Consider the following 14,486-nt stretch of genomic DNA (forward strand, 5'->3'; position numbering starts at 1 on the left):
TTTTTCGTTCGGTAAAATTCGGTGAACGTCGTTTTCTCGATAGTTCGTAATAGCCGAGCTATTTTGTCGCACGGGGCGAAAAAATTGCACCGTTATGACCGAGTGTTCGTTATATCAGAGGTTCGTTATATCCGATCAAAAATATACGCGATTAATAGGAACTTTCGGCGGGACTTTTGAATTTGTTCGTTATAACCGAGCGTTCGTTACATCCCATGGCCGTTATAACCGAGTTCCACTTAAAGTCCATTTTTTTAACAATTGTCAATGTCAAAGACCAGATGTACCACCTTAAAACCGTTTCGAAACACCTGCATCGTAAAATCTCCCTCGATCAGATTTGAGGTTATGTCAACAAGTTTCAAATGCGATTTTTTATTTTTTCGGTCTGCATTTCTTCACATAATCTAATCAAAGCTAATTTTTCTCGTTGTGTTTTGCTTTCAGAAACTCATTTTACTTTTTATTTTAAAATTAATGTCATTGTGACTTTAGTAGCGCAAGCGCCTTCACATCAAAATGGCTGACATACAATTGACATTGCCAACCTAATAACCATTAAATAACTAGTGGCTCATACCAACATAATAACACGTTGACAATTGTTATTCTCTACGACTCGTGCAATCGGAGCAGCACGCGTATACAGGGTACTTCACGAGTGATAATGAGCCCGACGGAATTGAAAATGCAACTCACAACACATTAGCAAAACAAACCTGGATATGGACACCGATAATATCCAGGTTTGTTTTGCAGATGTATTGTGGGTTGCGTTTTCAATTCCGTGAGGCTGATTGTCACTCGTGAAATACATGTGTATATCAAATGCTTAGGTACAGTTTAACTGATTTTCTTCTGGGAAATAAATAAAATTAATATTTCATATCAAAGAAGATATAATTAAGAGCTTAACACTTATTCTATTCACTTTGATTGTAACCGCAACGAAAAAAGTAGTAGGCGCTGTTTAGCTGTGTTTTCCGCTAAATTTTTGTGTGGTGTGAACGTGATGTGAAAATACATTGATGGTAAAGCAATGATTTCAATGTATTTATCAATTTTAATAACGGAAATTAATATTTGTAGTAGGAGAAACTAAAAACGTTTGGCTGATTCTGTGATCACGTCTGTTGAAAAGTGGGGTTATGTCCAGGTACAGATCATTCAATGTCAAAACCTCAAAATCACCTCATGCAATTCTCGATATAAATGATGAATGAAGGAAATGGTCATTTGGCAGTAAGAGAATCGCGAAAAATACCTGGGGATTACTAAAAGTCATCAGACCTTTCAATTAATTGCATTGATTAATACAAATCTTAAAAAAAAACTAATCGGACAGCAAGAAACATGAAGTTCAGAAAAGTGTTTTATAGGGGATGAAAAGGCAGAAGGCATCAAAACTAGAACAGTAGCAAAAATGTACAACAAAATAGCACAAATACAGTTAACTTTGTTTACATTTTTACGTCGAAAAACGTTTGCGCAAGTCGTTCTCTCCCGAGACGTTTCTGCCAAAATGGCGCCTCCGAGAGTTGCCAATTGCGGCTGGATTTAGTGTTATTTAAAATACCCTATCAATAACCTAGCAACTGAAAAGTTACTAGAGAGCGGTTACAATCACAGTGAAGTCAAAAAATAAAATTATCTGACTTTGAAATATCCAATCCATCCTGAAGTTACTTTAACAAATTTAGAGCTTCTCAAGAAATACTTTCTTTGTGAGTCTGATAATTTTAAGAAGGTTACACAGTTATGTTCACGAATCTGCACAAAGAAAAATTGCCATCGTCAACAACAAGGAACACAATTCGCAATTATCTGACTGAATTAAAACATTCATCCAACGATTATTTTCGTTATTGGTTATTATTTATATCAAGGTAAAAAATTTACGTGAAGATGCCATTTCCTACCTTTCTTGGACAGTTCAAAATGAACTGGTCGAGCTTTTCAACAGCACAACTAAATCTTTACAAGTAAAATTAAATATCATTCTTATCAAAGCGATCTAAAGTCTAAACATTTAATTTACACTAAAATACAAAAAATCCTAAGTGAAATAATTATTAATGTCACATGTGTGTAAAGCACTACTTTTTTCACAAGTGTCGGGTTTACATACTCTAGCGCAGCAAGTGTAGTAATCTCACTTTACTCTTTTTTTTAATGATGGCGCTAAAGTCTGGCGCAAAATGGTAACGCCACCGCGACGAATATTTTTTAAATGTGATAATAAGAAACAGAATACTGATTTGATAATGATTTGGTGTAGGTAACATTCTTGAATTCTGGTATCCATTGGCAGATGGCGCAAGTGGAAGAGAATTGTAAGAATTGTTTCGCTTCTTGTACACAACCCACACGAGCAGTTTTCTTTTTATTTGAAAAATCACATTTACTTATAAATGGAATGGTGATTTTACACTTACGCTGAAATCGTTTACGATTGTGAACGACGCAGTTCGATGAATAACATACTCGTAAACTTGTAGAAATAGATTCCGTCTCGCTTGCAACAATGAATAGAAAATTTCAATGAACTGCGTACTTTATGTTTCAAATACTGATGAAATGGTATTTTTTTTAAATATATACATATTTCCAAATTGTCTTTTACGTTAATTGAGACGCAATTGAGAGAATTATTATTAAACATGGAACAAAATTATATAAATATTAATAATAATATAATAGTTAAATATGAATACTGAATTTATTCATACACAAATTAGCCAAGAAATCTACCTTCCTAATCAATTTGAAATAAACTTTCCACTTCGTTAATTTCGTTACTGTGGGAGTATTTGTGTTTAAACTGACTGTTCGCTTGTATCGTGCGTTCATTTAAATTTATCCTCAAAGTTGGCCTTGAAGAGTCGATTGTGAATGCACCGTTCGTGTAAAAACGTGAGATTTAAACAGCTGATCCATGATCCGTAATGCGTAGTGCGTCCACAATCGACCCTTCAGTGCCAACTTTGACGATAAATTTAAATGAACGCACGATACCAGCTTGTTGATTATTTTATCTTCAAATTTAAACACAATACTGTTAATTCTTGCAGAATATGCAATTAACTTATCTTAATGAACATTCAAGTTTCATTTATTATTTATAAAGCCTGTATTAAAACAGTCATAAGCAAAAACATACAAACTGTAACTCGTACAGACAAATCAGAGCAGGCGTTGCGAATTATCGGTCATGTCGTAGCGGAATCCTATGCAAATGTGCATTTTATTATTACTATCTGGTAACGGAGAAAACGTATAAGGAGCAACATTTTGCATGCGTAAGGATGGCTAATTTACCAGCGTTATTGCCAAACGCGGCGCCACTGCTAAGCATATTTTTCGCGGAAATGTCAAAGAAACGTCAACGATGTGCTGTTGTGAATCTAGAAAACAGTTTTTCGATTTCGGCAAAGTTTACAGATGTGTTTACAGAACAAGTGGTAAAATGGGTTTTACATTGAAGATAAAGCATTAATTATTAATAATTAATTAACTTTTGCTAAATTTTTCGAAAGGTATGCAACCAATAAAATTCATACAAAACATTATTCACAATTGTGGTTGAATTATCTCAGAAGCAATAACTGGAGAACCACCCTCGTATTAATAAATTCCTCCACCTACCCTTCCGCAATTTGAACCTCTCGATCAATTCTTAGTTTGAGTGAATGAGTACGAGTGCGTCGGCGTTTTAAAAAATGCAATATGCACTTGAATCGTTCAGCATTTCATTGATGAATTCCTGAGAGGAGCTTCATGAATATTACTTCGAATAATGGGAGGATTCTCGGGTGTATACGTGTTCGGCTTCCAAACGCCTTTCGATGCTTTCGTCTTCCCTCTAATGGCCAACCTGTCCGACCTTCGAACATTTGTACTTCTGGTTTTTTTCCTTCATCTTTCCAACATCAGAGGGAATATTAACCGGAATTCTAGACGAAAGTTTAAGCGAATAACGATGCAAACGTTTCGTGCGGAAGACGGACGAGAATAGGAAAATAAGAAGAAATCGGTGCGAATTTGCATGGAAAAATTGTGTGCGCATCTGTATGAATCTATTTGCATGTTGTTAATTTGCATAGAAGTTTAAGCTGTCACATTCTTCGATAAGGACTCGTTAAGGATGGGGGAAATGCAAGAAGAAGGTTGTCGCTCTGTTGAACATCTGATACATTTTCATTTCTATTTTAGAATAAGTTTCTTGTGACAGCACTTTTCCGTATTAAGGAGTTTTCCAAATCTACACTTTTTCGGGAGGATTTTGACGGCGCGAAGCAGCGAGGCTTACCTGGAATGTCCTGGAATTGCGAATCAGCAATAAATTAGTTGCTATTGTTTTTTACTTTATTTCAATCGACAAGCCACAGCAGACTAAACTTTGGAATATTCGTGGAGATAAATCAAGATTTTAGCTCCAGATTGAGTTAAGAAGATTTCCCCAAGTACAGGGTGTTTTTGAAATGCGTGCACAAATTTTAATCACGAGCTACTGGCTTCAGAACTCGGAAAAAATATTTAAAAAATCCTATGCCAAAAAATAAAATTACATTTATTTTTTGAGCTACAATTTTTTAAAATTGCTTTTAGTTTTCTACGTTGTCCTACAACCTCGTAGGTAAAATTTCGGCACATTTTAAAAAGTAAGTAACCTATAGGAAATATGCTTTAAAACAAGGAAACCGCATTGGTGTACGTTTTATAAAATATGATATACAGGGTGTATTTTTAAAATGTGCCGAGATTTTACCTACGAGGTTGTTTGACAACGTAGAAGACTAAAAGCAATTAAAAAAAATTGTAGCTCAAAAAATAAATGTCATTTTATTTTTTGACATAGAATTTTTTAGATATTTTTTCCGAGTTCTACATGAAGCCAGTAGCTCGTGGTTAAAATTAGTGCACGCATTTCAAAAACACCCTGTATAATTGCCACTATTTCTTTTATAGACAAATTTGAACTTGAAAAATTCCTGTTACGGTTAAAAGAAGAAGTCATCAGGCTGTGCATCCTCATGTGCGTATTTTTAATGGAAAAAAAATTAAATTTGCAACGACTTCGCCACGATCGAGCCGCACGAAAGCACAACCGTTGTTTCGCCCGATTATATTTTCGAAAAATCAGACAAACCGTCTCCCCACATTCACGGATTCGCTGAAGCGAACCAAAAAAATCCACTGAGGCGACAAATTGAAATTTCAACTTCGATCAGAACACGAACAACTCGCTCCTAAAAATTACGTCGAATCTTTACAATTTCCCCAAACCCAAAATGGTTATTAACTCATTAAAAACAGCTTCCAACTAGATTAATCTCACGTGCAGCCAAGAAGCAGCTTTATCCAATTTGGCGGAAACGTCGATTTTACTGGTGCAATAAAAGTCTGAATTAAGCTCGCTTCTTAAAACTATTGCAAGATGGGGCGTGCAACAAAACGTGAGGGTTTTATTACGTGGTGCGCTTTCCTCCCACGTCATATAAGTTCTGGCTTGGTGGGAAATGTGAAATTTTTTAATCGTAAAGCTACTATTAAGCTCCAATCTATAAAGTAGCGAGAGGTGGAATTACACAAAGATGATTTCCTTTGATGGGAGCTAGACCGATCGTGAGACGAATTTGTAGCTCGAGGCAACTCCAAGGTTTAATTTAATTTAATTAAAAGCTATCGCGGCTCTTATGGACAGATGGAGGTTATAACTGTGCCGAAAGCAAAACTCTGACAAGAATTTTCTCTTTTTAGTTTTGAAGTGAAAACTTCTCTGGGCGTACGGCGACATTATTCCCGGGCACGCGTCACGCGTCACGTCACACGCTCTGAGGTGAAAGGTTTTCTTATTTTTTTTTTTTTATTAAAATTACTCATTCAAGTATTATCGATTAATTTTGCGAAAATAATTATTACATTCTTTGTTCAGCGGGAGATAAATTGTAAACCATTCTCCACGTCATAAACAATCAATCACTCTGGTCGGTAATATTCTCTTACTTAAACTTCGATAAATCTTTCGCTCTTGTGACTTCACAAGTGGTAAAAATCACATTTCCGACATGCCTCACTTTACACAATTCCGAATATTTTTTAAGTGGAAATGGAGCAGCTGACGTAAACAATCATCGGTAAATTTCGCTTATAAAATTATTGAAACACGGATGTGAATGTTAGACAGAGTTTTCCTGAAATTCAATTATCCGTCTCAAAGACGGCTAATTTTCTCTAGTTAGTAACAATTTCCAAACCTCAAGTAACAATATGTTGTGGAAAACTACTTAGGTTAAAATAGCTTGAGGAGGGTGTTTGTTACTCTGCTTAAATCTGTCTTTGACGTGCAGATGTATGAAATTTTGTCGGTGCTAGATAAAGTTCAAACAGATTCCTGATTAAAGCCTGAAATCCCTTTAAAGAGACATTCGACAACTTTCCTTGCAGGAAATATTTTTACTTAGTAAAGTACAAATTCTCAACTCATTTATTTTCAATGCTAAATAGACGAGAACTATTTCTTTAATAAAAAAGTACTTCATAATTAAAATTAACTAAATCCTTATATAAATATTTTAAGGCACCCTTAACGAAAACGGTAATTTTACCTACTACATACAAGCGGACGAAAAGTAACTCATTTTCGGACGCACTTTTTCGGACGCTGATCGTTGCGCCATCTATTGGTTTGTTTAGTAAGATAACAACGAAACCGACAAAACCGATAATTGTCCTGTCACGATAAATTATGTAAATAAGTAATTCTATTGCAAATAGTAAATGTATCTACTTTTTTCAAATAGAACAGAATAAATTTGTAATTTTTCCAATGATGTCTTTTGTTTTGTAGGTCGTACGGTCGCCTAAAAAATTAATGTGCACCTCTGCCAAAGAGTGCCTTCTCTCTTGGCTATTTTCAAGCCTCGGCTGCGCCTCGGCCAGAAAACTCAAACTCATACGAAGAAGATGCAGTTTTTTGGCCTTGATACACAAATAACTATTCCCTAATAACCAAAACATTAATAATGATGTATTTTCAATTTATTTTTTATTATTATTACCTTGCAAAAATTACCAAATTATTTTAGGAATAATTTGTCTTCAGTTCAACATCATCATTAGAAAATTAGAAAATATGAATACATGATAAAATTGAGTCATTTGAAGACCCTGACTTAAGTCTGTTGTGCGAACTATGCTTAGTCATTGTATACATTAAGATTGCAGTGTTTAAAATGTCAGAAATGTTGTTAACTGGTGAAGGAAACAATGTAGGAGATCTGAAGATCAAACGTTGCAAAAAACCTGAAGTGGTGTAGTTTATTGAACCGGATTTCCTGTGCAATGGTTATTTATAGATACCTAAGAAAAAATAGCAGCTCATTATTTTTATTCTCAATTAGGTATGTTATTTATAGATTAAAGGCAGCGAGAATATTTCGACTAAGCTAAGTTAATCCGATTGTTACTTTGACTTTGCACGGCTTTGGTCTCTTAATATTTGAATAATAGGAGTAGATCAAAGAATTGTTCCACATTTCTGAATACTCAAGAATAAAGAAAAACTTAACTTGAAGATCATGAACATATTTTTTATGTAAAAATGTCAAGGCTGGCGGCATTGTAATAGTTTAGAGATGAGAAAAGTTCAAAAGCGCGCCGCAAAATACTCTAATTTCGCCTGACCCACTGATATTGTATAAAATTCTGAAAACATTCAAAATGTGTTTAGGTACTATACGTAAATTAACTAACAGAATTAATCGAATTTTCCAATGATTTTGGATTTTTTTTTTAATCGAAAAACAAAAGTTTAATTTGAAATGTTTACTAAATTTTTATTTTTTTTATCGCTTATTCTGAGTTAATTGTTGCTTACAATTATAGTAAACGGCTGTAAACTTTGTCGAAATCGAAAAGTTGTTTTCTAGGTTAACAACACCACATCGTTGACGTTTCTTTGACATTTCATTATTAAATTTGTACAAATCTCCCTCGGTACAAACCTATACTATTAAAAATAATAAATAAAATGTTTTAGATAAATATGTAATTGAAGATATAAGAATGATTCTTAGCTAAATGTCCTTGCAATTCCTGCCTATTTTATCTCTAGTGATTACTTAAACTGTGCCACTTGCACAGACCTGCTTTGTAAAGGATGCAAATTTATGAAGTGTCAAATCCCGTCGAAGCGCCTTTTGGGAGCAAACCGATCCATCTGCCATTTACAGATCCTCCTTGCCCGGAATAAAACTCCCAATCCTTACAATCGCTACCTTATATAAATTTCGCGTTCATTTGACTAAAAGCTCGTTGATCGAATCAACTCCGCCGCCTTTCATTCGCTTATTTACAAAAAAAAAATTAAGTCGGATTCTTGCCCGCCTCCACTTCGACGCCGCCACCATCAAAACTGTTTAAGAATTTATGAACGAAGCGTCTTTTTAATGGTCGGATCAAGTTGTTCGAGATGATTGGTTATATCGTCCCGCTCGTAAATAATATTAAGAATAAAAGATAAGGCTGTGGAGTTTTTAATATGCGAGATTCGCTAATTCATCTGCGGAACTCAATAAAAGGGATTCCTTTTCATTAATCCTTTCCTCTTTATCGCTCCAGTCGTTGTTCATCAACGTCTCTGTGGGAGTTATGGATTCTGGATGATCTGGACAGTGCCGGGAATGGTTGACATTATTTCGATTTTAATCCATACCAAGAGCAAAGTGTGTATTCCATTTATTGCTAATAAAAACAATAAATAATAAATAGACAGGCAATTGCTTGTTACAATGTAATATTTCACCCTTCCGAATCATGTCCTACACCTTCTCTCATTCATTTCTCCATGAAAAATGGTGGATAAATTCCTTGAAATATCACCAGACGTATTTCTTACATTCTATCTCTCCCGACAACCCTATCATTTTTCACATCTCGACAAATTAAAGTTTTTCTGTTTACAACCACTTCCACCATCTAATCCTCCTTATTATCTCCCCCCATTCGCCTTTTTTACTTTTTTGGTGAACTGCACGAGCATGTAGAACAGTGCGACCCCATCAGAGAAATTACTGTTCAATAATATTCCTCAATAACAAAAACGACGCTCCATTCATGAACAAAGTTAAAAGCGGTGTTATTGGAAAATGTTGCCAAAGGCAAAGTCTTCTTTGCATATGCGATGCATTCATAGCCCGCTCAGTTTTGATGATGATTGGGAACATCTCCAGTAGTCTTGAGCTTTGAACAGTTAATGCACCATAATGAACTTCCATAAGTCTCGTCATTCTCTGAGAGATTTTGCTTCTGCTGCTGGAACAATTTTAGCTAAAATTGGAAACACGACGATTGTATTTGAAAGTCTCGTACATTCATTATTAATAATTCAAATACGACAGTCTTGGCACCTGAAAATACTAATTATGACTTTATCGCAAAATCTAAGCAGCACCGGCTACGGTTAATATATAGATGGGCGGCCTCTGCATAAATCGCATTTTTCTGTCACTTCGTTGCTTAATTACTGGACAAAAATATCTGTGTTGATAAATAAATCAGGCCTAGATACCGTGCCCTCTTTTTATAATAGATAATAACAAATAGAACAGGTGAAGAAAATAAAACGACACGTCGAGACGAATGAGAAAAAAAATACTGGACTTTGTTATGCATCGGCGAGTAGCAACGAGGGTGTCTGTTCTGTGCTCCGATTGGTCGATTGACGATTGGGGCGGTCCTACCGTTGGTACTAAAGATTAGCCAATCGCGTTGGACCTCGCGGTAACAGTATCAAGGTAGATACTTGTGTGCAATCGTCGCATGGAACACCGAGTACTGTGGCCAAACGCCTAGCGCGACACATTACATTCGGGAGGTCCCGGGTTCTAACCCCGGTCCCGCTTGACCAGATGTGGGTTTTTTCAGAGGTTTCCCCATACCATCACATCATGGTATGTCTCATGGCGAATGTTGGGTTGATATCAACCTCTCAGTACCTACCACCTTGCTTCCGCACCCATCCTCACCGTACCCATCCCGAATATTCCCGTCAGTGTGGCTGAAAAGAAAAAAGAAAGAGAGCGCATGATGAAATCGCCGGAAGTAAGGAAAAAAAACAGCAAGAGAGAAAGAGAAGAGGATAGGACGTCTGAAGAAGGCACGAATCCCTTCCGAAACAATTCGAGAACGGGAAGATTCTCAAGTAGAAGCGAAGAAGGAAATAAAAGTAAGAAAATGTATTAAAAAAATGAAAACCATGATCTGAGAGATAAGAGAGGATACTACGGGAATAAGAGAGGAGAGCAAAGTACTAAGAAAGAAATTAGCGGCAGTGAGAGAGGAGATGAGAGAAAGAGAAGAAGAATGGCAAGCGTAGGAGGCAGATTGGATGAAAAGGATGAAAGTGATAGAGGAAAAGATGGAACAAAGAGAAAAGAAGGAGAGGAAGAATAATGGTATAATAACCGGAGCAGCGGAATAGGGGGAAATAGTGAGAGGGAGGTGGAAGAATGGTTAGAAAACTAGATAGAAAAATAGAAAGTTGGGAGCAGAAGAAGAATATTATGCTAACTAAGAGTAAGTTGAAGGAAAGAAAAAGTGAAAGTGAAAGTGAAGATGACAATTTGACAAACGAAGATAGGAAAACACAAAAGAAGCTAAGAGAAGTGGCTAGACAAGAGAGAGATGGAGAAAAAGGGTCAAAATAGGATACAGGAAGATACAGACAAAAGGGGAATGGTTTATATGGTATGACAGAAAGGAGAAACTGAAGAAGAATGTTTAGAAGAAGAGAAGACGAACCGACGAAAAAAGGTACAAAGAGAAAATGAACAAAAAGGTAGATGGACAAAGAAAACGGAAACTGGAAAAGAAGTAACAAGGTGAAAGTCGCTACCGAAAGAGTACAAATGAGAAGGTCAAGGGGCAAAAAGAGAAAAGGAAAAGGGAAGAGCTACAGGAGGAAATAAGAACAGAGGTGAACAATTGGAGATTAAAGAAAAGCGACAAGAAAATGGAGAAGAAGAAAGATGCATGGATAAAAAAGTTCATATAGGCAATAAATGATGGAAAATAATGAGAACATACAGTAAAGAGGTGAAGAAAACAAGAATACTTGTCGAATACGCAATGAAAGAAAACAGGGAAGATCCTATACTTTTGGGAGGAGACTTCAACGGGAGAATAGGAGAAAGAGGAGCAAGAAATTTGGAAGAGGAGAGGGGGGATGGGAAAAGAAAATTCAAAGACAAGGTGGAAAATGCAGAGCGGAAGAGACTGATGGAATAGATCGAAGAAAATGGATGGAAGGTATTGAACGGGAACAAACAAGGGGACGAAGAAGAGGGATGGACCTATGTACAGGTGTCTTAAAATTATCGTATTCCAAGTTCGGGGCCCAATAGGGGACATCCTGTTGACCAAGTAAAAATGTTTAAAAAAAATTGCTGTCACTTTGAAAAAAATATCAAAGTTGCCAATGTTTGTTCAAAAGTACCTGATTAATATTCTAGCTATGTTGTACTTCCCTTTTGAACAAAAATTGGAAAAATAAAACTTTTATTTTTTCGAGATAAAGCTGTTTTTTCAAGAAATGTCTTTTCATTTATATTTTAATATTTTACATAATCATCCTCACCATATTTCAAAATGAATGTCAACCATTTATATTTTTTATTTGAAGAAAACATAATGAAAAGTTTGAACCTTCAGACCACATATCTTTGTAAAGACCCCCCTATATTTTTTATTTTATCTTTTCGAGATTCCTGAGATTTTTCCCTACAAAACCCCCGACTTGGAATACGTTAATTTTGCGACACCCTGTATAAGGTCACAGGGGGAAACAGTGATAGATTACGGAATAGTGAACGAAGAAGAATGGAAAAAAGTTTAAGAATTTAGAATAGGATCTAGAGAGGAGTGGGACAATCTCGAGATAGCTTTGAGGAAGCGAAGAGGAGGGAAAGAACAGAGACGGAAAAAGGTGGGAGATAAGAATAAAACTGTTTTTACTTTTATTTTTTTTTTTGGAATTGCTGTTTTATGTTTAAAGAAAAGTTAATCAGGAATCGGAAAGCCCGTAGGGCAAAATAAAGCATTCTACTACTATTATTTTCTTCTAGCTTCAGCCACTTTGTGTAAAATAAATTGATTTCACATGCCTTGTTATCATGAAGTACTGTCAGGAGTATTTCGTTTAATCATGAGCTTTTGCTGTGCAATTTTCATGCTAACTGAATTAATTTAATTTATCTTGCATCGTTTATTTTGTATTGCCAACTGGCCTTTTGCCAGCTTATTTACAAAGAGATCTGAAGCTAAAACCTCCTCATGTAGCGTCATTAGCGAATCACATTTGAGCGAAATCGTAATGATGGAATAAAAGCTCTAAACAGAACAACCGCATTGTCTAAATTCTGCTGACCAGCAAATATTCAATTTCAAATAAACTCAAATATTTGATTGTCCGTTTTGCTGTATTTTATATCTTGTTTGAAATTTTGCTTACTAAGCTACGTCTACCCTTCAGCAGTTCCTCCAGTCCTTGAATTTTTCACGGTCACTCACCGCACCTAACACAACTCTACTTTTAGACACTAATTGCCTAATACAATTTAATTCTAATTAGTGGTGTCAACAGCGAAAAACGCATTTCTCCTCCGTCGGATAGTTTTAATTTTACACCAGTTTTGCTGATAAGCGTGCGTGATAGGGAAAGAGCTTGAAACTCTGCCGCTGAATTCAGTTAAATGCGCACTCCGATCGGAGAACAAGGTGCAAGGATCCGTGCGTTATCCTTTGCCGCCTCGCGCTCCAGGATTTTTCAAAATTAAACCACACAAACTAGACTGGGTCGCACCGATCCAGGTGAAATTAAGTGTGACTGTGCATAAGTTGGTGTCTCTTCCGGCAACAGTTCAGGATTGTTTTGTCCTTGATGTAAGTAGTGAAGTTTGTAAAAGTTTTAAAATTGTTCTGCGGAGTTTTTTAAGTCAATTAAAGTGAGATTTGGGAGAGTTGCGATTGATACACTTTTAAATCTTGCAATAAATTAAGGAGTAGAAGTTGCGACTCCAGAGTACTTTCACCTTGTTGCTTTTTATTCGGGTTCTTGGTGGTAATTACTTGGGAGAGTGGCCACACAAATTGCATTGTTTGTTAATTCAGTTCTTTGCCCTCGACGTGTTATTATTATTAATTGCGTAAACCGCAACCCTAAAATAATGAATTTAGGTGGAGGTTTGCAAAATCTCATCCCTCCCCGTCAAATTTTTTCCAATTATCTGTCTTCATTTCTTTTACAACCCTAATAATTCAATTCTTGCCTGTCATTGGTAATCTTTGCGCTAACTTTACCCAAAGATTAAATTTTTTACGGAGCATCGAACTTAATAAACGTGTAAATAAGGCAACTTCCGTGAAAAATCGCCTAATCCCGTGGAAATGAATTTTTTAATGGGCGGACCACCCGGAATTAGTAATTTTTGTCAAAAAAAAAAACACCACATTACAGATTAACACGCGACGAACAAAAATAATTTTCTTAATTACAGAACTGAAGTGCTTTTTAACGTGTAATTGCGGGTGCGGCGAGGCCCGTGTTGCTACTTTATTGGCTCATTAAGTCGTAATTGTTCATGACACTAATAATAACAATTGAAGCAATTGTCACGTGTTTAAATTCGACGTTGATGCGATAATTGCGAATTGAAATTTATTCTTTGTTTGAAATTAAATTTGACGGTCACATCCGGTTGACGTTTTCTGTCAGACAAAATTTAATTTGTTGCAATTTATTGCAATTGTTCGATTTTGCAGCGACTGTGTGTTTATCAACAATTATCCGAATTATTACAATTATTACAAAATAAAAATTGTTGTGTGCGCAAGAATCATATTACTCTTATCGGAATTACACTCTAAGTGAATTAAATTTATTTACATTGTTGAAAAATGTGTAGATAAAGATATTTTTAGACAAGTTTTATTATTTTATGACGTTACATCATGTTCACTCATTAATTTCTATCGACTGGCTTGTGTAAATATTATTTTTTTTAAGAATCTGACGAAGATTCCACTATAGTGCTATGACCACATCTTCTTCCACAGAAAATGATAAACGTCAATATGCACAGTGGGGGGAAAATATTTAATGACAGAATATCTTATTTAGGTTTTTCATAAACAGCGGAGCGATAACACCTCCCTAGAAAGTCAGTCTGCATCTATAGTTAGCAGAGGGTGAAGGTTTCTCTTTCGTTCACTTCACTTTCGCTCATCGTTTTTCGTTCACTGTCTTTCACTCACTGGTTTTCATTCACGCATCATTTTTCCAATTCTTTCTAATAACGTAATTTTGGTTTGGTCACTCGCCTCTTCCAGGACATCATCAGGAACATATAACTCTTCATCACCCATCAACGTCCACACAACCACTTTCTTCATTTTGTATTTTATTTTTTCAAATCCGTCCAAAAATG

At 35.7% G+C, this 14,486-nt stretch overlaps 1 protein-coding gene across 3 annotated transcripts in view; it reads left to right on the forward strand.

Moving 5' to 3' along the window:
* Positions 1-12,249: 12,249 nt before the first annotated feature.
* Positions 12,250-14,486, forward strand: part of TkR99D (Tachykinin-like receptor at 99D) — an 89,025-nt gene continuing 86,788 nt past the window's right edge. Inside the window, exon 1 of one of the 3 annotated variants that reach the window (XM_069055807.1) lies at positions 12,250-12,942. The gene's annotated coding sequence lies outside the window, so the exon portion shown is untranslated. The remainder of the gene's footprint in view (positions 12,943-14,486) is intronic. The other 2 variants (XM_069055805.1, XM_069055806.1) reach the window with 2 other exon arrangements.

Source organism: Tenebrio molitor, chromosome 8 (genome assembly GCF_963966145.1).
Source record: "Tenebrio molitor chromosome 8, icTenMoli1.1, whole genome shotgun sequence".
NCBI classification, from domain to species: Eukaryota; Metazoa; Arthropoda; class Insecta; order Coleoptera; family Tenebrionidae; genus Tenebrio; species Tenebrio molitor.